This window comes from Bombina bombina, chromosome 1 (genome assembly GCF_027579735.1).
Source record: "Bombina bombina isolate aBomBom1 chromosome 1, aBomBom1.pri, whole genome shotgun sequence".
In the NCBI taxonomy this organism is placed as follows: domain Eukaryota; kingdom Metazoa; phylum Chordata; class Amphibia; order Anura; family Bombinatoridae; genus Bombina; species Bombina bombina.
This window is the reverse complement of record NC_069499.1, coordinates 1,565,052,248-1,565,076,870: the sequence shown is the minus strand read 5'-3', so window position 1 is coordinate 1,565,076,870 and position 24,623 is coordinate 1,565,052,248.

Here is a 24,623-nt window from a genome sequence, read left to right as displayed (position 1 = left end):
ATTAATTTAATGATAGTGTAGTGTTAGGTTTAATTGTAACTTAGGTTAGGATTTATTTTACAGGTAATTTTGTATTTCTTTTAGCTAGGTAGTTATTAAATAGTTAATAACTATTTAATAACTATTCTAACTAGCTAAAATAAATACAAAGTTACCTGTAAAATAAAAATAAATCCTAAGATAGCTACAATATTTATATCGTAGCTATATTACGGCTAGATTTGGAGTTTGGCGGTAAAAGGGCTGTTAACGCTCCGCGGGTTTTTTTCTGGCCGCACCATAAATTTAACTCTGGTATCGAGAGTTCAAACAAATGCTGCGTTAGGCTCCAAAAAAGGAGCGTAGAGCATTTTTACCGCAAATACAACTCTCGATACCAGAGTTGCTTACGGACGCGGCCGGCCTCAAAAACGTGCTCGTGCACGATTCTCCCATAGGAAACAATGGGGCTGTTTGAGCTGAAAAAAAACCTAACACCTGCAAAAAAGCAGCGTTCAGCTCCTAACGCAGCCCCATTGTTTCCTATGGGGAAACACTTCCTACGTCTGCACCTAACACTCTAACATGTACCCCGAGTCTAAACACCCCTAGCCTTACACTTATTAACCCCTAATCTGCCGCCCCCGCTATCGCTGACCCCTGCATTACACTTTTAACCCCTAATCTGCCGCTCCGTAAACCGCCGCCACCTACGTTATCCCTATGTACCCCTAATCTGCTGCCCTAACATCGCCGACCCCTATGTTATATTTATTAACCCCTAATCTGCCCCCCACAACGTCGCCGACACCTACCTACACTTATTAACCCCTAATCTGCCGACCGGACCTGAGCGCTACTATAATAAAGTTATTAACCCCTAATCCGCCTCACTAACCCTATCATAAATAGTATTAACCCCTAATCTGCCCTCCCTAACATCGCCGACACCTACCTTCAATTATTAACCCCTAATCTGCCGACCGGAGCTCACCGCTATTCTAATAAATGTATTAACCCCTAAAGCTAAGTCTAACCCTAACACTAACACCCCCCTAAGTTAAATATAATTTTTATCTAACGAAATAAATTAACTCTTATTAAATAAATGATTCCTATTTAAAGCTAAATACTTACCTGTAAAATAAATCCTAATATAGCTACAATATAAATTACATTTATATTATAGCTATTTTAGGATTAATATTTATTTTACAGGTAACTTTGTATTTATTTTAACCAGGTACAATAGCTATTAAATAGTTAAGAACTATTTAATAGTTACCTAGTTAAAATAATTACAAATTTACCTGTAAAATAAATCCTAACCTAAGATATAATTAAACCTAACACTACCCTATCAATAAAATAATTAAATAAACTACCTACAATTACCTACAATTAACCTAACACTACACTATCAATAAATTAATTAAACACAATTGCTACAAATAAATACAATTAAATAAACTATCTAAAGTACAAAAAATAAAAAAGAACTAAGTTACAGAAAATAAAAAAATATTTACAAACATAATAAAAATATTACAACAATTTTAAACTAATTACACCTACTCTAAGCCCCCTAATAAAATAACAAAGACCCCCAAAATAAAAAATTCCCTACCCTATTCTAAAATACAAAAATTACAAGCTCTTTTACCTTACCAGCCCTGAACAGGGCCCTTTGCGGGGCATGCCCCAAGAATTTCAGCTCTTTTGCCTGTAAAAAAAAACATACAATACCCCCCCCCAACATTACAACCCACCACCCACATACCCCTAATCTAACCCAAACCCCCCTTAAATAAACCTAACACTAAGCCCCTGATGATCTTCCTACCTTGTCTTCACCATGCCAGGTTCACCGATCCGTCCTGGCTCCAAGATCTTCATCCAACCCAAGCGGGGGTTGGCGATCCATAATCCGGTGCTCCAAAGTCTTCCTCCTATCCGGCAAGAAGAGGACATCCGGACCGGCAAACATCTTCTCCAAGCGACATCTTCTATGTTCTTCCATCCGATGACGACCGGCTCCATCTTGAAGACCTCCAGCGCGGATCCATCCTCTTCTTCCGACGACTAGACGATGAATGACGGTTCCTTTAAGGGACGTCATCCAAGATGGCGTCCCTCGAATTCCGATTGGCTGATAGGATTCTATCAGCCAATCGGAATTAAGGTAGGAATTTTCTGATTGGCTGATGGAATCAGCCAATCAGAATCAAGTTCAATCCGATTGGCTGATCCAATCAGCCAATCAGATTGAGCTCGCATTGTATTGGCTGATCGGAACAGCCAATAGAATGCGAGCTCAATCTGATTGGCTGATTGGATCAGCCAATCGGATTGAACTTGATTCTGATTGGCTGATTCCATCAGCCAATCAGAAAATTCCTACCTTAATTCCGATTGGCTGATAGAATCCTATCAGCCAATCGGAATTCGAGGGACGCCATCTTGGATGACGTCCCTTAAAGGAACCGTCATTCGTCGTCTAGTCGTCGGAAGAAGAGGATGGATCCGCGCTGGAGGTCTTCAAGATGGAGCCGGTCGTCATCGGATGGAAGAACATAGAAGATGCCGCTTGGAGAAGATGTTTGCCGGTCCGGATGTCCTCTTCTTGCCGGATAGGAGGAAGACTTTGGAGCACCGGATTATGGATCGCCAACCCCCGCTTGGGTTGGATGAAGATCTTGGAGCCAGGACGGATCGGTGAACCTGGCATGGTGAAGACAAGGTAGGAAGATCATCAGGGGCTTAGTGTTAGGTTTATTTAAGGGGGGTTTGGGTTAGATTAGGGGTATGTGGGTGGTGGGTTGTAATGTTGGGGGGGGGGTATTGTATGTTTTTTTTTACAGGCAAAAGAGCTGAAATTCTTGGGGCATGCCCCGCAAAGGGCCCTGTTCAGGGCTGGTAAGGTAAAAGAGCTTGTAATTTTTGTATTTTAGAATAGGGTAGGGAATTTTTTATTTTGGGGGTCTTTGTTATTTTATTAGGGGGCTTAGAGTAGGTGTAATTAGTTTAAAATTGTTGTAATATTTTTATTATGTTTGTAAATATTTTTTTATTTTCTGTAACTTAGTTCTTTTTTATTTTTTGTACTTTAGATAGTTTATTTAATTGTATTTATTTGTAGCAATTGTGTTTAATTAATTTATTGATAGTGTAGTGTTAGGTTAATTGTAGGTAATTGTAGGTAGTTTATTTAATTATTTTATTGATAGGGTAGTGTTAGGTTTAATTGTAACTTAGGTTAGGATTTCTTTTACAGGTAAATTTGTAATTATTTTAACTAGGTAACTATTAAATAGTTCTTAACTATTTAATAGCTATTGTACCTGGTTAAAATAAATACAAAGTTACCTGTAAAATAAATATTAATCCTAAAATAGCTATAATATAAATGTAATTTATATTGTAGCTATATTAGGATTTATTTTACAGGTAAGTATTTAGCTTTAAATAGGATTAATTTATTTAATAAGAGTTAATTTATTTCGTTAGATTAAAATTATATTTAAGTTAGGGGGGTGTTAGTGTTAGGGTTAGACTTAGCTTTAGGGGTTAATACATTTATTAGAATAGCGGTGAGCTCCGGTCGGCAGATTAGGGGTTAATAATTGAAGGTAGGTGTCGGCGATGTTAGGGAGGGCAGATTAGGGGTTAATACTATTTATGATAGGGTTAGTGAGGCGGATTAGGGGTTAATAACTTTATTATAGTAGCGCTCAGGTCCGCTCGGCAGATTAGGGGTTAATAAGTGTAGGTAGGTGTCGGCGACGTTGTGGGGGGCAGATTAGGGGTTAATAAATATAACATAGGGGTCGGCGATGTTAGGGGCAGAAGATTAGGGGTACATAGGGATAACGTAGGTGGCGGCGATTTGCGGTCGGAAGATTAGGGGTTAATTATTTTAAGTAGCTTGCGGCGACGTTGTGTGGGGCAAGTTAGGGGTTAATAAATATAATATAGGGGTCGGCGGGGTTAGGGGCAGCAGATTAGGGGTACATAAGTATAACGTAGGTGGCGGTCGGCAGATTAGGGGTTAAAAATTTTAATCGAGTGGCGGCGATGTGGGGGGACCTCGGTTTAGGGGTACATAGGTAGTTTATGGGTGTTAGTGTAGTTTAGGGTACAGTAGTTAAGAGCTTTATGAACCGGCGTTAGCCAGAAAGCTCTTAACTCCTGCTTTTTTCAGGCGGCTGGAATCTTGTCGTTAGAGCTCTAACGCTCACTGCAGAAACGACTCTAAATACCGGCGTTAGAAAGATCCCATTGAAAAGATAGGCTACGCAAATGGCGTAGGGGGATCTGCGGTATGGAAAAGTCGCGGCTGTAAAGTGAGCGTTAGACCCTTTAATCACTGACTCCAAATACCAGCGGGCGGCCAAAACCAGCGTTAGGAGCCTCTAACGCTGGTTTTGACGGCTACCGCCGAACTCTAAATCTAGGCCTTAGGGTTTATTTTAAAGGTAAGTATTTAGTTTTAAATAGGATTAATTTAGTTAATAAGAGTTATAATATTTAGATTTATTTAATTAATATTTAAGTTAGGGTTAGACTTAGGTTTAGGGGTTAATCATTTTATTATAGTTGCGGCGGTGTAGGGGGGCAGGATAGGGGTTAATAAATTTATTATAGGTTGCAGCGGTGTAGGGGGGGCAGGAAAGGGGTTAATAAATTTATTATAGGTTGCGGCGGTGTAGGGGGGGCAGGAAAGGGGTTAATAAATTTATTATAGGTTGCGGCGGTGTAGGGGGGGCAGGATAGGGGTTAATAAATGTATTATAGGTGGCGATGGTGTAGGGGGGGCAGATTAGGGGTTAATAACTTTAATATAGGTGGCGGCAGGGTCCGGGAGTGGCGGTTTAGGGGTTAATAACTTTATTTAGTTGCGGCAGTGTAGGGGGGACAGATTAGAGGTTAATATGTATAATGTAGCTTGCAGTGGGCTCCGGGAGCGGCGGTTTAGGGGGTAATAAATTTATTTAGTTGCGGCAGTGTAGGGGGGCAGATTAGGGGTGTTTAGACTTGGGGTACATGTTAGGGTGTTAGGTGTAGACAGCTCCCATAGGAATCAATGGGATGTCGGGCAGCAGCGAACATGAACTTTCGCTATGGTCAGACTCCCATTGATTGCTATGGGATCCGCCGCCTTCAGGGCGGCAGTTTGAAAACTAGGTACGCTGGGCCGGAAAAGTGCCGAGCGTACCTGCTTGTTTTTTGATAACTAGCAAAAGTAGTCAGATTGTGCTGAACTTGTGTGTGGAACATCTGGAGTGACGTAAGAATCGATCTGTGTCGGACTGAGTCCGGCGGATCGAAGCTTACGTCACAAAATTCTACTTTTGCCGGTGTAAAGGGCTTGATAACTTAGGCGAATCAGCCTCGCCACAAGTACGCTGCGGAATTCCAGCGTATTTGAGGTTGACGGCTTGATAACTAGGGGCCACAGTCTGTTGATTCTTAAAGGGGCGCCAATTGAGCAGGGTGCAGGGGATCAAGTCGCCCTTATGGGATGTTGTCTGCAATTTGATGAGGCCCCTAGGGATACCACTTGTTTGAAGAAGCTACCTTCTTGGAGGAATGGGGGATACCAGCATTTTAGTGCATCTCTATGATATATTATGTAAACATTAATTATAATTTTAGCAATAATAATTTTAGCAACATAGCTTCATAGTTAAAAAGAGAAGTTTTACTATTTAGTATAGTTTATTATAGTGAGCTATTTTATGACAGTAGGCAGTATGTGGGAGTTAGATGGGGCATTCCAGGGGAGTGTAGGATAGACATTAGGTAAGTGTAGGTGGTATTAGGGACTTAGCTGGGCTTTCCGGGGGTGTGTAGGTTAGGCGTGACATAGGTGTAGGAGCTCAAGAGGAGTTAGCTTGGTGGTGCATGGGAGAGTAGGTTAGCTCTGATGTAGGTGTAGGCGGTCAGTGGGAGGTTGTGAGGTGCAGCAGGGGGAGAGTAGCTTAGATGTGACATAGGTATTCAGGGGCAGTTAGCGGAGCGTGCTAGTGGGAGTAGCCTGCACTTTAAATCAGACACATCAAAACCAGATCGATATGTTTGAATCAATAAAGTGCAGGTTGTGAGGAGGGCAGCGGCCATGTTTGTCTCACCAGCTATCAGCTGTCAAGAGTAGATTTAATAAAACTTAGGTCCTGTCTGTGCTGTGTAAGCACCCTTCAAATAGGGCCTCCACCCGCAGCAAAAAGCCGAAGAGAGATGTGGGTGGTGCCATCAGGCTCCCATTGACTTTTATGGGAGAGAAATCGCCGCCCACCGACATTGCTCAGATATGCCCCTTTTCTTTGAATATCTCGACAGACCATCAGACTGCTAGGCCAACGAGGCCAGTAAGGCAGTTTCTTGATGGTCTGTCAATGCTTTGAATATTGAAGCCCCAGCCACATCTTAGTTTCATTGTTAACTCGGTTGTCTAACTTTTTTATTTATGTTTACTTTTTTCAAGTTTTCTTTTACTGCATATGTTAGAGTGGACTGTTTTAGGAGATTTTTTTTTCATTTTTATTTGTTGGTTCTCTAATATTTTAAAGGTGTATTTGTGACTCCAGTTTCCCTAAGAGTGGAGATCATTCTATGTGCCAAGAGTTCAATGGTTAGAAGATGCAACTCAATTATTATAATGGAGAGTTAGATATGAAAAGGGGTGTGTACAAATCTCACAATTCGAGTTGCAATGTTTTGGTAATTTTTTTTTAAAAGATATTAATTACACGGCTTTATTGAATGTAGGCCAATGAGAAGAAAGAGATTCTGTAGACAAAAAAAGAAAGAGAGTGACTTAAACTGATAAATGTACAAAATAAATAGCGTTGCGGAATCTGTTGACGCTCTACAAATAACAGATAATAATAATAAAAGAAATTCCTTTAGAAAAGCTTTTCAAACGATTTATCTAAAACAATCCCTTTAAATCATTAGATACCTTATTCTAAAGGATTGTGATTGATTCCCAAGAGGACCAGAGGGGAACTGAGTGTTGGTTGGTCAACCCTTTTTATTCAAATTATGCTGTTGTGAATAAAGAGTAATCACTGTACAGCGCTTTTAAAGGGACATAATACTCATATGCTAAATCACTTGAAAGTGATGCAGCATAACTGTAAAAAGCTGACAGGAAAATATCACCTGAGCATCTCTATGTAAAAAAGGAAGATATTTTACCTCACAATCTCCTCAGCTCACCAGAGTAGGGGCAATATTATGTATAAGGTGTCGCCCTCAAAAGCCGGCAACACCGATTTTTTACGTGGTTGGGTATCACATATACAGTGCCACATATGAATGCTGCACGTATATTTCACCCGTCAGCCGCAATTTTTACTCCTATAAGCTAACATAGAACTGCGTCCCAAATCGGTATCACATATTCAGTGCAAGGACTTACGTGGCGAAAATTGAGATATTTTACTCCATTTTCACCTTGCCACACATAGGCAGGTGCAGCAAGCCTTGCACTGAGTATGTGAGGACCGTAACCCGGAAAATATTAACTAACACCTAAAGCATGCGCAATATCTACCTGTCAACTGCAATCCCCAGACGCAATAAATAATAAACTATATTAACCCCTAATCCGCCAAACCCCACATCACAAAACATCTAATTAACCCCTAAACTGCCATCACCCCACAACGCAATATACCTTAATAAACTATTAACCCCTAATCCGGAAATTTACCCATATCACAAAGAACCTATTAAAACTATTAACCCCTAAACCGCCATCCCCTACCAACGCAATAAACTTAATTAACCTATTAACCCCATAATCTGCCAAACCCACACAACGCAATAATCCTAATAAAACTATTAACCCCTAAACCGCCATCCCCTACCAACGCAATAAACTAATTAACCTATTAACCCCATAATCCGCCAAACCCACACAACGCAATAATCCTAATAAAACTATTAACCCCTAAACTGCCAAACCCACACAACGCAAATAACTAATTAAATTACTAAACCCCCTTACCTAACACCCCCTAATCTAACACCCCCTAAATTAACCCCAAGTACCTACATTATACAAATACTAAGTTACAAACAATTAAGATAAAAAAGCTAAAAATACTTAAAGGGACTGTAAACACTTGATCCCCAAGACCTTAATCTGTTAAATTAACACCTATTTGTATAAGAAATCCTTTGATGCAGAGAAAAAGCGCAGTGGAAGCGTTACAAACACATATATAATATACTCCGAAAATACCTTTATCTGGCCGCCTATCTAATAAATATTTTTTTCATAACGCTTCGTCAGAGCCCCTGCATCCAACCGCCGTTAGAACGTCCGTCTTCTCCTCTCCTCACAGCGCGCGTTCCCTCATGATGTGCGCATGCGCAGTGACATCCATTCCTTACTTGTCACTTCAGCCTTATACAGAATCGCAATGCTTCGTAGTGCATTGCGATTCAGTTTGCCTGATAGAGCGGTGAGTCACTCCTACAGACGAACGAGCAAACAGATTATCATTTAAAAATCATAATATCTGTTATGTTTCTAACATTGGCGGTCCCTTAAAAATGTTTAACTTACCAAAAAACTAATATATAATGAAAAATTGCTCGTTTTAGTTTAGGGTGAGTTGCTAAATGATTCTCTTCAGATGCGAGTAGGAAGTGGAACATAAGCAGTGAATTGCAATGCGCTTTGCATTGCGATCCGCTGCTTATATTTTGTGAAGCAGACTTGCCGATTTGCGCATGCTCAATCTTACACATAATGCGCGCTCCGGGTATAGTGATGGGAGGGGGAAGTGTCTGTATGACGCAAGTGCCCTGCAGCGCTGAATTTGCTATAGAGTGTACTCAGGCTGCATGGGCGGACGTAGTGTAAAATCACAAATCAACAATAAAACTTATTTTCATTTGCTTCCGCAGCGCTTATACTCTGCACAATATAACAATTATATTATATGGATATCTGATAGTTTATACGGTGGGTGAGAAATGTAAAAGTTTACAGTCCCTTTAAAAATAAAAAAACCAAGATTAAATTACTCTAAGATTACAAAAAATAAACAAGTCTAACATTACAGAAAATAATAAACAAAATAAAAAAATTAAAGGGGCACTGAAACCAAATTTTTTTCTTTCGTGATTCAGCTAGAGCATGCAATTTTAGCAACTTTCTATTTTTTTCCTATTATCACTTTTTCTTCATTCCCTTGCTATCTTTATTTGAAAAAGAAGGCATCTAAGCTTTTTTTGGTTCAGACCTCTGGACAGCAGTTATTTATTGGTGGATGAATTTATCCACCAATCAGCAAGAACAACCCAGGTTGTTCACCAAAAATGGGCCTGCATCTAAACTTACTTTCTTGCATTTCAAATAAAGATACCAAGGGAATGAAGAAAATTTGATAATAGGAGTAAATTAGAAAGTTGCTTAAAATGTCATGCTCTATCTGAAATAACCCCCCCAAATAAAAACACTCCCTGATCTAATGCTAAACTACCAATAGCCCCTAAAAGGGCTTTTTGTAGGGCATTGCCCTAAGTTAAACAGCTCTTTTGCATTTTAAAAAAATTCTAAGTCCCCCCTAACAGTAAAACCCCCCACCCACCAAACCCCCCCAAAATAAATAAACCTAACACTAAAAAAAACTAAACTACTTATTGGCCCTAAAGGGGCATTTGAATGGGCATTACCCTTAAAAGGGCATTCAGCTCTTTTAAGAGTGCCCATTAAAACCATAATCTAAAAAGAAACAAACCCACCATGACGATGGGGGAACTGAAGAGCAGGGACCGCGGAGCCATGGAACGTGGAGATCTCTTTGTACGATCACGCCTCACACTGAGGATTGAATTTAAGGTACGAGTTAAAATATGAGGTACCTTTAATTTCTTTTGGCTGATTTGATTCTTCAAATTCAAATCAGCTAATAGGAAGAGAGCTACTGAAATCCTATTGGCTGTTCAAATCAGCCAATAGGATTTCAGTAGCTCTAATCCTATTGGCTGATTTGAATAATCAAATCAGCCAATAGGAATTCTGAATGCTCTTTTAAGGGCAATGCCCATACAAATGCCCCTTTAGGGGCAATGGGTAGTTTAGGGTTTTTTTTAGTGTTAGGTTTATTTATTTTGGGGGATTTGGTGGGTGGGGGGTTTACTGTTAGGGGGGAACTTAGAATTGTTTTAAAATGCAAAAGAGCTGTTTAATTTAGGGCAATGCCCTACAAAAAGCCCTTTTAATGGCTATTGGTAGTTCAGCATTATATTAGGGGCTGTTATTATTTTCAGGGTGCTTTTTTTTCATAGGGATTAGTTTTAATTATTTTATTTTGGATTATTTTGTTTATTATTTTCTGTAATGTTAGACTTTTTATTTTTTGTAATTTTAGAATAATTTAATATTGTTTTTTTTTATTTTTAAAGCAATGTTAGCTTTTATATTTTAATGGCTTGTAAGTTTTTTTAATTTTATTTAGGTAATTGGGGTTAATTTAGGGGGTGTTAGGTTAGGTCGCTTAGTAATTTAAGGGGTTAATAGTTTTATTAGGATTATTGCATTGTGTGGGTTTGGTGGATTAGGGATTAATAGATTTATAAGGTTTGTTGCGATGTTGGTTAATGGCGGATTAGGGATTAATAGTTTTAATAGGGACTTTGCGATGTGGGTTAATGGCGGATTAGGGGTTCATACTTTTATTAGGTAGTTTGCGATCTTGGGGTTGGCGGATTTAGGGGTTAATAGTTTAAATAGGTAGATCCCGATGTGTGTGAATGGCGGATTAGGGGTTAATAGTTTAAATAGGTAGATCCCGATGTGTGTGAATGGCGGATTTAGGGGTTAATAGTTTAAATAGGTAGATCCCGATGTGTGTGAATGGCAGATTAGGGGTTAATAGTTTAATTAGGCATATTACATTGTGGGGGGTTGTTGGTTTTGGGGTTAATACTTTTATTATTAGTTCCGATGCCGGTTTGATGGCCGATATAGGGGTTTTACATGTCGGGTTTATTTTTGGGAGGCAGGTTAGACTTTTACTGGAGATTTTACTCTTTTTTTGTTTTCTTAGGCGTCAACAGTTTCTAAAGTGCCGTAAATCACTGTCGACTCAAGAAATTTGTATTTACGCTTATTTCTGGAAATCACTAGTTTATCCGACTTACGGCACTTTATGAACTGCCGGCAGGGTTTATGTAATACCCGGATATGCAAGGTGAAATTACGGGCTGCGCGGGTTTCAGCAGTTGCGCTGAAGCCTGCACTGTATATCTTTCAGTTACTGCCCAGGTGCAGGTAGAAAAAGAAAAAAAAAGGAAAAAATGAACAGCAGCCAATCAGCATCAGCAGTACTGAGGTCATGAACTCTTTTACTGTGATCTCATGAGATTTCACTTAACTCTTGTGATATTTCATAGTAAACTTCCTTAAACTGAATAGGGAAATGAGTGTGCATAACGCTAGCTCTCTTGCAGGTCTCGGAACAGGTATACTGATTTGCTGCTTAAAGTCCTTTACAATGGGGTGTGACTACTTAGGACATTTTGAGGTAAAATATCTTCCTTTTTTACATAAAAATGTTAAGGTGATATTTTCTAGTCATCTTTTTACAGCTATGCTGCATCACTTTCAAGTGCTTCAACATTTGGGTATCATGGCCCATTAAGGACTGTTCTCTGCAAGTATCTAAGGGACATAGGAGGGAATCAGCGACAACAGACAAGGCACTGCATATTCCTTGGTAGCAGGTCTCTTACAATAGTTAATATTCACATTGTAATGTCACAATCTAAATCACTTTACAGGATGATTCAACACACTTTTTTACTAAACCCAAACTTCAATTTTTATAAATTTGGATGTAATTTATTCACACCCACACATATATTTGTACACAATTAACAACAATCCATTATCACTAAGGAAATGGAATGAAACACTACAACCAGAATTTCAACTTACTTTACATAATTCACACTTTCCCAGTACTAATTAGTTTCACGACTATAATTTATGTTAATATATATATTATTTTTTATATCATGAAGCAACATACAATAACTGCAATGCTAAAATTATGAGTAGAATCCTGATTAATGTATAAAATTTATGTTTTTTTTTCTATTTATCTTCTGCCTTAGTAGTCAGGGCAGAGAGTGCTGAAGTCAGGGCAGTCTGCAATGGATTACTCTCTCTTTTTTTCACATGAATAACACAAATTGTATCATCTTCAGGTAAATATTAAAACTGTCAGACAGTATTCAAAGCAATTCGAAAGACTATCCATCTTAAGAGCGTTAATGAGCGTGGGAACCAAGGATGCAGATGAAACCCTCTGAAAGCTAACCAGGAACAGAAAAAAAAACATGTTATTCCTAGCAAACAGCATCTTTTTGGATTCACCATACTGGAGTGATCTTGACTAAAGATACCAGTAACTTGCAGACCTAAAGAATCATTATAGCTATTAACAAAAAGAGAGAGAACAGTATACACCCCCAATGTGTCCAAGTTAGAAGAACCGTATATTATTAAGGCATATGGATATGGGAGCCATCTGAAGTAGCACAAAATCTGGTATTATAGGCTCAAGGTGACGCAATCAAGAGAGAAAGGAAAATATTTAAATAATTATGGCATAATTACAACCTAAGATTATATACAGGGCCGTCTTTAACACAGGGCAAAAGGGGCAGCTGCTCAGGGCCCAGTCTTTGTTGTGGGGGCCAAGAGTGCTTACATTTTTTTTATTTTTTGGGGGTTCATGCCAGACTGCTGATGTCATGTGACATGGAGGGGGCTCAGTCAGTCCTAATAGTGTCACAGTCAAAAGTTCACTGCCTATATTTATTTGCAAGAAACTGTGCCAGACCGTGTCAGTGTCATGTGAAATGCCAAGCTAGTGTCATGTGCTGTTTTAGGGGTGCACTGTGCAGCACTGAATGCTAAGCCCTAACTCAGCATCCAGCCAATCCCACTGCATCAGAAAAGGTCCTGCTGGGGTTACCACTGTTACCAGGTAACTGCTCTGGTGGTGGGCATTGTTCAGGGTAGGGCTAACTGTAGGCGCATGCAGCAGAAAGCTGGAGCGGCAGACACATGAGGATTTGAACATATGTGCAGCTGCAGACACAGCTCTCTACAGTCTTGAGGCTGTGTGACTCGTCTTACATTGTATCCCTGCAGCCTTGGACAGACAGCATCCAGCCTGCTTGTCCCCTTAGCCCTGCTCTTTCTGCTGTGGCCCTCACATCAACTAACTAAAGCTTGTTAGGGTAACAGTGGCTTTGTAGAAAGGTAGCAGTGGGAAGAAGAAGTGAGTGCATACACGCCCCTCCCCCATGCAGCACCGGCTAGTGCAGGGTGAGAGGGAACTTGTACCTAGCAGAGAAGTGACATGTGCTGCTGTAGCTGATGCATAGGGGTCCATTTATCAAGCTCCGGATGGAGCTTGAGGGGTCGTGTTTCTGGTGAGCCTGCAGGCTCACCAGAAACACCACTTATAAAGCAGCGGTCTAAAGACCGCTGCTCCATAACCTGTCCACCTGCTCTGAGCAAGCAGACAGACATCGCCGCAATTCAACCCGATCGAGTACGATCGGGTTGATTGACACCCCCCTGCTGGTGTCCGATTGGCCGCAAATCTGCAGGGGGCGGCGTTGCACCAGCAGCTCAAAAGAACTGCTGGTGCAATGCTGAATACGGAATGCGTATTGCTCTCCGCATTTAGCGAGGTTTGTCGGACCTGATCCGCACTGTCGGATCAGGTCCAACAGACCTTTGTTAAATAGGGGCCATAGTGTCATGCTGATACTTCACACATTAAGGTAAGGTTTATTTTTATAGATTTTTTTCTCTCTGTCTCGATTTTACAGCTTCCCATAGTAGTTCTGCTGTTCCAGGGGGTAAACTTATATTTTTCTGCACCTACATGCTTCCTCCTCCGTCTTTACCTTGCTTTGCTCCTGTTGGCAGCCCTAAATCTCTTTAACCAGCCCTAAATCTCTTTAGCCAGCTAACCTCACACCAGAATCACATTCAAAAGCATCAGCTTGTTTGATTAGATGATCCATAGCTGATCTTGTTCTCCCCAAATGTCAGGATTCCCCTTACAGGTCAGACACACCTCAGTATACTGCACAGTGCACGCTTACTTTGTATTTTTAATATTGGCCCAGTACAGATTACTAGAGCCTTTTCCACTTTCATTGGAAATAAAAAAAACATTTAGTTGTCGTTTATTTAACGTGTGCTGTTTGTTATGCTAGGTGTGGTTATATTATTATGTATGCTGTAAAGTATGTGTGTGTAAGAGGGAATGTGTGTGTATGTATTATTTTTATATGCTCTGTAGTGTGTGTTTGTGTGTACATGTATATGCTCTGGAGAGTGTGTGTTTGTGTGTACATGTGTATGCTCTGGAGAGTGTGTGTTTGTGTGTACATGTGTATGCTCTGGAGAGTGTGTGTTTGTGTGTAGTTATGTCGCAAACCTAAAATTTTGCGTTCGCGAATGGCGAACGCGAACTTCCGCAAATGTTCGCGAACCGGCGAACCGGGCGAACCTCCATAGACTTCAATAGGCAGGCGAATTTTAAAACCCACAGGGACTCTTTCTGGCCACAATAGTGATGGAAAAGTTGTTTCAAGGGGACTAACACCTGGACTGTGGCATGCCGGAGGGGGATCCATGGCAAAAATCCCATGGAAAATTACATAGTTGATGAAGAGTCTGGTTTTAATCCATAAAGGGCATAAATCACTTAACATTCCTAAATTGTTTGGAATAACGTGCTTTAAAACATCAGGTATGATGTTGTATCGATCAGGTAGTGTAAGGGTTACGCCCGTTTCACAGTGACAGACCAAACTCCCCATTTAACGCACCGCACTGCATTATTCTAGGGCCAAAGGGAATCACAGCACCACGACCACGACGGCCCCTGCGGGGTGGCCTGCCTCTGCCTCTCATTTTTTTTTTGATTAGTGGTACTATGCGTGCAAGCTTAAGATGGCGGGGACAATTGTGGGGTGGGGGAGGGAAGAGAGCTCTTTGGGAGGGATCAGGGGGTCTGATGTGTCAGGTGGGAAGCTGATCTCTACACTAAAGCTAAAATTTACCCTGCAAGCTCCCTACAAGCTACCTAATTAACCCCTTCACTGCTGGGCATAATGTGTTGTGCGCAGTTGCATTTAGTGGCCTTCTAACTACCAAAAAGCAACGCCAAAGCCATATATGTCTGCTATTTCTGAACAAAGGGGATCCCAGAGAAGCATTTACAACCATTTGTGCCATAATTGCACAAGCTGTTTGTAAATTATTTCAGTGAGAAACCTAAAGTTTGTGAAAAAGTTGACTATTTATTTTTATTTGATTGCATTTGGCGGTGAAATGGTGGCATGAAATATACCAAAATGGGCCTAGATCAATACTTGGGGTTGTCTACTACACTACACTAAAGCTACAATTACCCCAAAAAGCTCCCTACATGCTCCCTAATTAACCCCCTCACTGCTGGACATAATACACGTGTGGTGCGCGGTGGCATTTAGCGGCCTTCTAATTACCAAAAAGCAATGCCAAAGACATATATGTCTGCTATTTCTGAAAAAAAGGGATCCCAGAGAAGCATTTACAACCTATTTGTGCCATAATTGCACAAAATGTTTGTAAATGATTTCAGTGAGAAACCTAAAATTTGGAAAAATGTAACTGTTTTTTTATTTGATCGCATTTGGCGGTGAAATGGTGGCATGAAATATACCAAGATGGGCATAGATCAATACTTTGGGTTGTCTACTACACTACACTAAAGCTACAATTACCCCAAAAAGCTCCCTACATGCTCCCTAATTAACCCCCTCACTGCTGGACATAATACACGTGTGGTGCGCGGTGGCATTTAGCGGCCTTCTAATTATCAAAAAGCAACGTCAAAGCCATATATGTCTGCTATTTCTGAACAAAGGGGATCCGAGAGAAAAATGTACAACCATTTATGCCATAATTGCACAAGCTATTTGTAAATAATTTCAGTGAGAAACCTAAAGTTTGTGAAAAAAATTGTGAAAAAATTGAACAATTTTTTTTATTTGATCGCATTTGGTGGTGAAATGGTGGCATGAAATATACCAAAATGTGCCTAGATCAATACTTTGGGATGTCTTCTAAAAAAAAATATATACATGTCAATGGCTATTCAGGGATTCCTGACAGATATCAGTGTTCCAATGTAACTAGCGCTAATTTTGAAAAAAAATGGGTTGGAAATAGCAAAGTGCTACTTGTATTTATGGCCCTATAACTTGCAAAAAAAGCAAAGAACATGTAAACATTGGGTATTTCTAAACTCAGGACAAAATTTATAAACTATTTAGCATGGGTGTTTTTTGGTGGTTGTAGATGAGTAACAGATTTTGGGGGTCAAATTTAGAAAAAGTGTGGTTTTTTCAATTTTTTCCTCATATTTTATATTTTGTTTATAGTAAATTATAGGATATGATGAAAATAATGGTATCTTTAGAAAGTCCATTTAATGGCGAGAAAAACGGTATATAATATGTGTGGGTACAGTAAACGAGTAAGAGGAAAATTACAGCTAAACACAAACACTGCAGAAATGTAAAAATAGCCTTGGTCCCAAACGGACAGAAAATGGAAAAGTGCTGTAGTCATTAAGGGGTTAATGTACACTACTGTTACACCAGATATGAGTTGCGCTGGTGTGACACTGGAGGAAACTGAATGCTATTATTTCACAGTCAAAAAAGTGTTGTTGTTTTTTTAAATGTACACTACTGTTACACCAGATATGAGTGGTGGCACTGGGCAAGTGGGCACAGTATACGCTGTGAGCCTGACACACAATCTGGCAGGCAGGCAACTGCATTTAGATTACACAGGAAAAAAAAAAAAAGCAGACTGATGTTCTAGCCCTAAAAAGGGCTTTTTGGGGTGCTGTCCTTACAGCAGAGATCAGATGAGTCCTTCAGGACTGTAGTGGACACTGAATACACTAGCCTAGCTATCGATTTCCCTATTAAATCAGCAGCAGCTACACTGTCTCTCCTCTCACTAAGAATGCAGCTTCCAAATGAATCTAAAATGGATGCTGTCCAGGAGGTAGGAGGGTCTTGGAGGGAGGGTCTGCTGCTGATTGGCTGGAATGTGTCTGCTGACTGTGAGGTACAGGGTAAAAGTTTTACTCAATGATGACGAATAGGGGGCGGATTGAACATCGCATATGTTCGCCCACTGCGGCGAACATGAACATGCTATGTTTGCCAGGAACTATTCGCCGGCGAACTATTCGCAACATCACTATTTGTGTGTACATGTGTATGCTCTGGAGAGTGTGTGTTTGTATGTACATGTATATGCGTATGCTCTGGAGAGTGTGTTTGTATATGGGTTAGGGGAGTTTGTTATGTTAGGCATTCCCTTGGTATTCATGAAAGTGGTAATTTGGCTGTCTAAACAATAAATATGTAGTGAATATCCCAAAACTTGTGAGATGCTTTTAGGGGGCCCAAAATAAGTTCTTGCATTGGGGCCAGGGCCAGACTGGGAATAAAAAACTGCCCTGGAAAAATTGAAGACCAGCCCTACCTATATTCAGTCCATGAGGCCTATTTATCAAAGGTCTGTCGGTCCTGATCCTACAGTGCGGATCAGGTCCGACAGACATCGCTGAATGCGGAGAGCAATACACTCTCCGTATTCAGCATTGCACCAGCAACTCTTGTGAGCTGCTGGTGCTACGCCGCCCCCTGCAGACTCACGGCCACCAACAGGGTGGTGTCAATCAACCCGATCGGGTTGAATTGTGGCGATCTCTGTCCGCCTCATCAGAGCAGGCGGACAGGCTGCATTTCTGGCGAGTCTTCGGGCTCCATTCGGAGCTTGATAAATGGACCTCCAAAAGTTTGCAGAATGTTATATATATATATATATATATATATATATATATATATATATATATATATATATATGTATATATAATGTTATATATATAGAGAGAGAAAAGCAAGGGGAGAGAGAGAGGGAATAGCAGGGGAGAGAGAGAGAACAGCAGGGGGGGAGAGAGAGATAGAACAGCAGGGGGAGAGAGAGAACAGCAGGGGGAAGAGAGGGAGAACATCAGGGGGAAGAGAGGGAGAACATCAGGGGGGAGAGAGAGAGAACAGCAGGGGGAAAGAGAGAACAGCAGGGGAAGAGAGAGGACATCAGGGGGAGAGAAAGAGAGACAGGAGAGAGAGAGAGAGAGAGCAGCATGGGGGAGAGAGAGGACATCAGGGGGAGAAAGAGAACATCAGGGGGGAGATAGAAAGAAAACAGCAGGGGGAGAGAGGGAGAAAACAGCAGGGGGAGAGAGGGAGAGAACAGCAGGGGGGGAGAGAGAGAGAGAGAACAGCAGGGGGAGAGAGAGAGAGAGAACAGCAGGGGGAGAGAGAGAGAGAGAACAGCAGGGGGAGAGAGAGAGTTAGGTGGGGGAGACAGGAGGAGAGAGAAAGAAGGCTAGAAAGAAAACAGCAGGGGGGAAAGAGGGAGAGAACAGCAGGGGGGAGTGTGTGAGAGAGAGAGAGAGAGAGAGAGAGAGAGAGAACAGCAGGGGGAAGAGAGGGAGAACAGCAGGGGGAGAGAAAGAGAGACAGGAGAGAGAGAGAGAACAGCATGGGGGAGAGAGAGGACATTAGGGGGAGAGAGAGAACAGCAGGGGGAGAGAGAGAGAACAGCAGAGGGAGAGAGAGACAGAGAGAACAGCATGGGGGAGAGAGAGAACATCAGGGGGAGAGAGAAAGAGAACAGCAGGGAAGAGAGAGACAGAGATAACAGCATGGGGGAGAGAGAGAGAACAGCAGGGGGAGAGAGAGAACAGCAGGGGGGAGATAGAAAGAAAACAGCAGGGGGGAGAGAGGGAGAGAACAGCAGGGGGAGAGAGAGAGTTAGGTGGGGGGGAGAGAGAGAGAGAGAGAGAACAGCAGGGTGAGAGAGAGAGAGAACAGCAGGGGGAGAGAGAGAGTTAGGTGGGGGGAGACAGGAGGAGAGAGAAAGAAGGCTAAGGGGGAGTAAGCAGGAGGATAACAACAAGGGGGAGAGCGAGGTAGGAGGAAACAGTATACATATATATTTAGCATATATTTTACACAAAGTAACATAGGCAATGGGGAGACCTTTAAATGACTCTAGGGTTGTGTTATGTTAATCTGATGTTGTATTGCACTTGAGTGTCTACAGTGATATGGAAGCAGACCAGACCACTGACGGACATCACTGTCATTCTACTAAAATGTGACAGGCCTGGGTCATGCAGTATAACTAAATAAGAGTCAATGGCATGGAACAAGGAAATGGGTCCGCTCTCTATACTGCTGTGCTACTAGCATGAATGCAAACGGCACATGCCGACTGAGGCTCATGATCAGCATAGCAAACCGCCAAGTGTCTCACCCTCACGTTATACACTCTGCATACACAACACTTACACAACACTCTGTTCCTATGCATAAAACAGATGCATGTTTATTATTGCAGATTCATATCCCCTGGTGACGGTCTACATTAATAAACATGCATTTGTTTTATGCATAGGAACTGAGGTGACCGCATTTAAAAGCTTTAGCTTTACTGACATTACAACCATTTTTTGTGGTGTGACAGCAAAAAAAATGTGAGCCTGGCAGACCTGGATTCAGCGCAAAAGCTTCATCAGTGAGGCTGGCCTGGGGCGCATTGGCTGCTCAATCGCATGCACCCAATGGTTCTCTCTACTCGGTCACACTAGTCCCAGTCTCAGGCAGCTCCGGTCATTCTCACAAAGCTATATCAGTCACTCGAGTCGAGTTCCTGCCCGGTACGATTACTCTACAGTCAACACCGTGCCTAACAGGAAAAACAAGCAGAGCGCAGAGTTATCTATTTTATGGCACACAGACTCCGGGACATTTAGAGGATTTGCTCTTCACACACTAATGTGCATCTCTGCCAGCCCACCAGCTGCTGGCCCACCGGGATTTTTCACGGTATCCCAGCGGCCCAATCCGGCCCTGATCGGGGCCCTGTAGACATTAGGTCCGCCACTGATTTTTACTATGCGATGCCATGCATTGCATTAAATTTTATGTACTTAAAAAAATACTGTATAATATATAGATAAATTAAAAAACAAAATTTAATTAATTAATAAGTAAATAAATATATTAAATTAAACCACAGTGGAGGAATTTACATATTTTATTCAAACAACACAGGCTGCTTGAAAACAGAGAGTATATAGAGTTGCTATTTGTGAGCCTTGTTTAGTTAGTTATGGGCTCAAACAAATAGTTGTGCATAGGCATTAAGAACAATTTAGTTGCATATAAGTTCACCCCTAGAGTAGGGTGAGATTTAAGAGAAATGCATCTGAGCACTAAAAATTGGTTAAAATATAGCTTTTATTGTTGCTTTTATTGTTGCTAAATTAAAATGACAGCACAAAGTGAAAGACAAATACACTGTTTGCTGCCCAGCACCAAAATGTTAAAAGCACTACACTGATGGTGCTAATTAAAGAGCTTATTTTGACGTATTTTATAATAAAGTTATATAATAAAGTTAATAAAGTTATGTCATAAATGTGCGCTGGTGTTAAAAGTTAGGCACAATGGGAAAGCAACCTTGCGTTCTCATTGCCTGGAAGCCTTGCGCACATGAGAGCGCGCTTCCGTAGGCTCCAAAGGGAGCTTCGTTTTCATGCAGTGTGACACAGCAAACCATCTAGAGCAACGCAGGGGGCAATTCTCGAAGCGTTGGGTAGCTAAAAAGAAATATATATGTACTGTATATGAATATATAACTATATATTATATATTTAGATGTGTATGTACACATATTAACACATTAATATATATGCATACGAAGAGAGAAACGCTCTACCAGGAACGAACAACAGCTCAGTGGCTTGTTCTATGGTGATTTACCACCCGGAAGCAGCCTCTTTTAGACCAGTGTGCTTTTCACAAAAGAAAACTTTCCTGAAGTATATCAGTCTGATCCTGCCAAGTAAGGTCAGTCCAGCCCTGAAATACCAGGCAATTCTCCTCTGAACAAGGAACATGACAACCCCAGACAATCATTTTGGCCTCCTATGGGCCTCGTCAGTGAGGTGCAGCCACATTCTTCTAAGCACACTGGGCAAGGAGTCCACGTCTGGTTTCCCCCATCACCCATATGGAGACTTCCCCAGGGTCATAATAATTTGCATACAAAGAGAGAAGCGCTCTACCAGGAACGAACAACAGCTCAGTGGCTTGTTCTATGGCGATTTACCACCCGGAAGCAGCCTCTTTTAGACCAGTGTGCTTTTCACAGAAGAAAACTTTCCTGAAGTATATCAGTCTGATCCCGCCGAGTAAGGTCAGTCCAGCCCCAAAATACCAGGCAATTCTCCTCTGAACAAGGAACATGACAACCCCAGACGATCGTTTCGGCCTCCTATGGGCCTCGTCAGTGAGGTGCAGACACATTCCTCTAAGCACACTAGGCAAGGAGTCCACATCTGGTTTCCCCCATCACCCATAGGGAGACTTCCCCAGGGTCATAATAATTTGCATATGAAGAGAGAAGCGCTCTACCAGGAACGAACAACAGCTCAGTGGCTTGTTCTATTTCGCTTTAAAACCCGGAAGCAGCCTCTTTTAGACCAGTGTGCTTTTCACAAAAGAAAACTTTCCTGAAGTATATCAGTCTGATCCTGCCAAGTAAGGTCAGTCCAGCCCCGAAATACCAGGCAATTCTCCTCTGAACAAGGAACATGACAACCCCAGACGATTCGCTTCTCTCTTTTAATTTATGCAAATTATGACACTTAGGGAAGTCTCCCTAAGTGTGATGCGGGAATCCAGACGTGGACCCGTTGCTCAGTGTGCCTAGAGGGACATGGCTGCACCTCACTGACGAGGCCCACAATAGGCCGAAACGTACGCCTGGGGGTTTGCCGTTTCTCTCGTTCAGAGAGGGATTGCCTGGTATTTCGGAGCTGTACTGTACTGTACTGTTAAGTCAGGATCAGACTGATATGCTACAGGAAAGTTCTTCTATGTGAAAGGCACACATTGAGCAAAAAGAGGCTGCTTCTAGGGTGGTAACTAGCCATAGAACAAGCTATTATGCTATTGTTCGTTACCAGGTTGAGCGCTTCTCTCTTTTAATTTATGCAAATATTTACATAAATATATATGTATATAAGCATATACATATATATTTATAGTAAAAACACAGTCACCTATAAACTGCAATGTTAAGGCACTTTCAGTGTGTTTTTCTTTCCAAAACACTCCACATCTCCTCACTTTAACCCCTTATAACTGTTTTGTGCAGTTTTTTATTTTACAAATAAAGATGCTCATATATTTATTTTATATTGAACTGTTGTCCATTTTATTTAAGGGGCAGTTGGGTCACATCTGCTGCTTACACCGTCCCTTTAAAATTATGTGGAAGCCTTTTTTGCTGAGACTAACTAGGATTATTCATTCTTAATGGAACATTTTATTACCCGGCTGCTTTCAGTATAATGATTTATTTATTTTCCCTGCGATGTGGACAACGTATTGTTTTTACTGTTGTATTATGTTTATAGATATATTTTTCATTCTCATTACATACTGCTAATAAAAATGTCCCTCTTGTGACTAGAGGGCAGCACTATTTCCTGCTATGTGGTGCTACAGACACCAATCATGTGATTCAATCACATGATTTTAAGGCCAAGATCGGATTATGGGGGACTTCCTATGCTGCAAGCCACGCCCCGAGACTGATTGAAAGGTGGGAGGCTGCAGGATGCAATATAAGGTAGGGCGTTCCATGCGGTCCTAACAACGTTAAAGCATCATGCTGTTAGGAAGGGGTTAAATGCTTCTCTTTTATGAGGAAAGTATGACAGAAAATGTTGGAAAGCAATATACATTTAGTTATGATCTCTGGAGTGATGGGAAACTTTTTTTTTAAGTTCTTGAGTTTACACTAAATGTAAAAGGCCAAACAGAAAATATTATAATAGTTGCACCAATACTTCTACCTAATATTCTTAGACAATATAATAAAATCCACACTAGTGGATCATAAGTAGAAAAAACTATACTTTTGGTTTCAGTCCATCCAGTAATAATGATTATTTGAAAGTCCTAAAACCCCAATAGTACTGGCAGTTCCTCCTCATTCACAGTGATAATGGATTCAACAAGAAAGCTGCCTCAATTGGGGGCTTATTGGCCACGCTGCCTTAAACCACTCAGTGTTTTTTTATTTACAAGGAGATTAATTGTGTTTTTGCCCCATATGACAGGTGAGGCACTGCCTCACATGCCCTCCCTGTCTGCATGTCAAATTACTCCTAAACATGCTACCCTTCCCCTGAGATCTTTTTTGACCCCTTGTTCTGCTGCTTTTATGTGCTCTACATATATTCACTATTCCACTGTCTTTACTTGCTGCAATACTGCATTATTTTACCAAACTTTAATAAGTTTAATCTCAACAATCACAGAACTCAGCGAGTACTGTTGGTAAGATATTTTGTGAAATGTCCAGGAACAAAATAACATATGTAAGTAGGTGCAAGTTTCAGTTGAAAATTAAGCATATAACAGAGGTCTTTGTTCTCAGCAGAGGTAGAAGCATACAACAGGGGTCTTTGGTCTCAGCAGTAGTATAGCATACCCAAGTATGTCAGCAGAGGTATTTGGTCTCAGCAGTAGTAGAAGCATACATTAGTATTACAACAGGGGTCTTTGGTCCCAGCAGAAGTAGAAGCATAAATCAGTATTACAGCAGGGGTCTTTGGTCCCAGCAGAAGTAGAAGCATACATCAGTATTACAACAGGGGTCTTTGGTCCCAGCAGAAGTAGAAGCATACATCAGTATTACAACAGGGGTTTTTGGTCCCAGCGGCAGTATATGAATACTCAAGTATGTCAGCAGAGGTCTTTGGTCTCAGCAGTAGTAGAAGCATACATCAGTATTACAACAGGGGTCTTTGGTCCCAGCAGAAGTAGAAGCATAAATCAGTATTACAGCAGGGGTCTTTGGTCCCAGCAGAAGTAGAAGCATACATCAGTATTACAACAGGGGTCTTTGGTCCCAGCAGAAGTAGAAGCATACATCAGTATTACAGCAGGGGTTTTTGGTCCCAGCGGCAGTATATGAATACTCAAGTATGTCAGCAGAGGTCTTTGGTCTCAGCAGTAGTAGAAGCATACATCAGTATTACAACAGGGGTCTTTGGTCCCAGCAGAAGTAGAAGCATACATCTGTATTACAGCAGGGGTCTTTCGTCCCAGTGGCAGTATAAGCATGCCCAAGTATGTCAGCAGAGGTCTTTGGTCTCAGCAGTAGTATGGCATACCCAAGTATGTCAGTAGAGGTCTTTGGTCTCAACAGTAGTATAACATATGTCAGCAGAGGTCTTTGGTCTCAGCAGTAGTATAGCATACCCAACCATACTCAAATAGATTTGCCAATATCACCATGTAACAATGATTCCCACAATACTAATAGTATTTTCACCTTTGATAACTCACAGTCTGTATCTGGGTAGAACTGTTGATAAACTTTACTGTAGATGAATTCAGGCACCACTAGCTGTTATAGCTTCTTTAGGGTT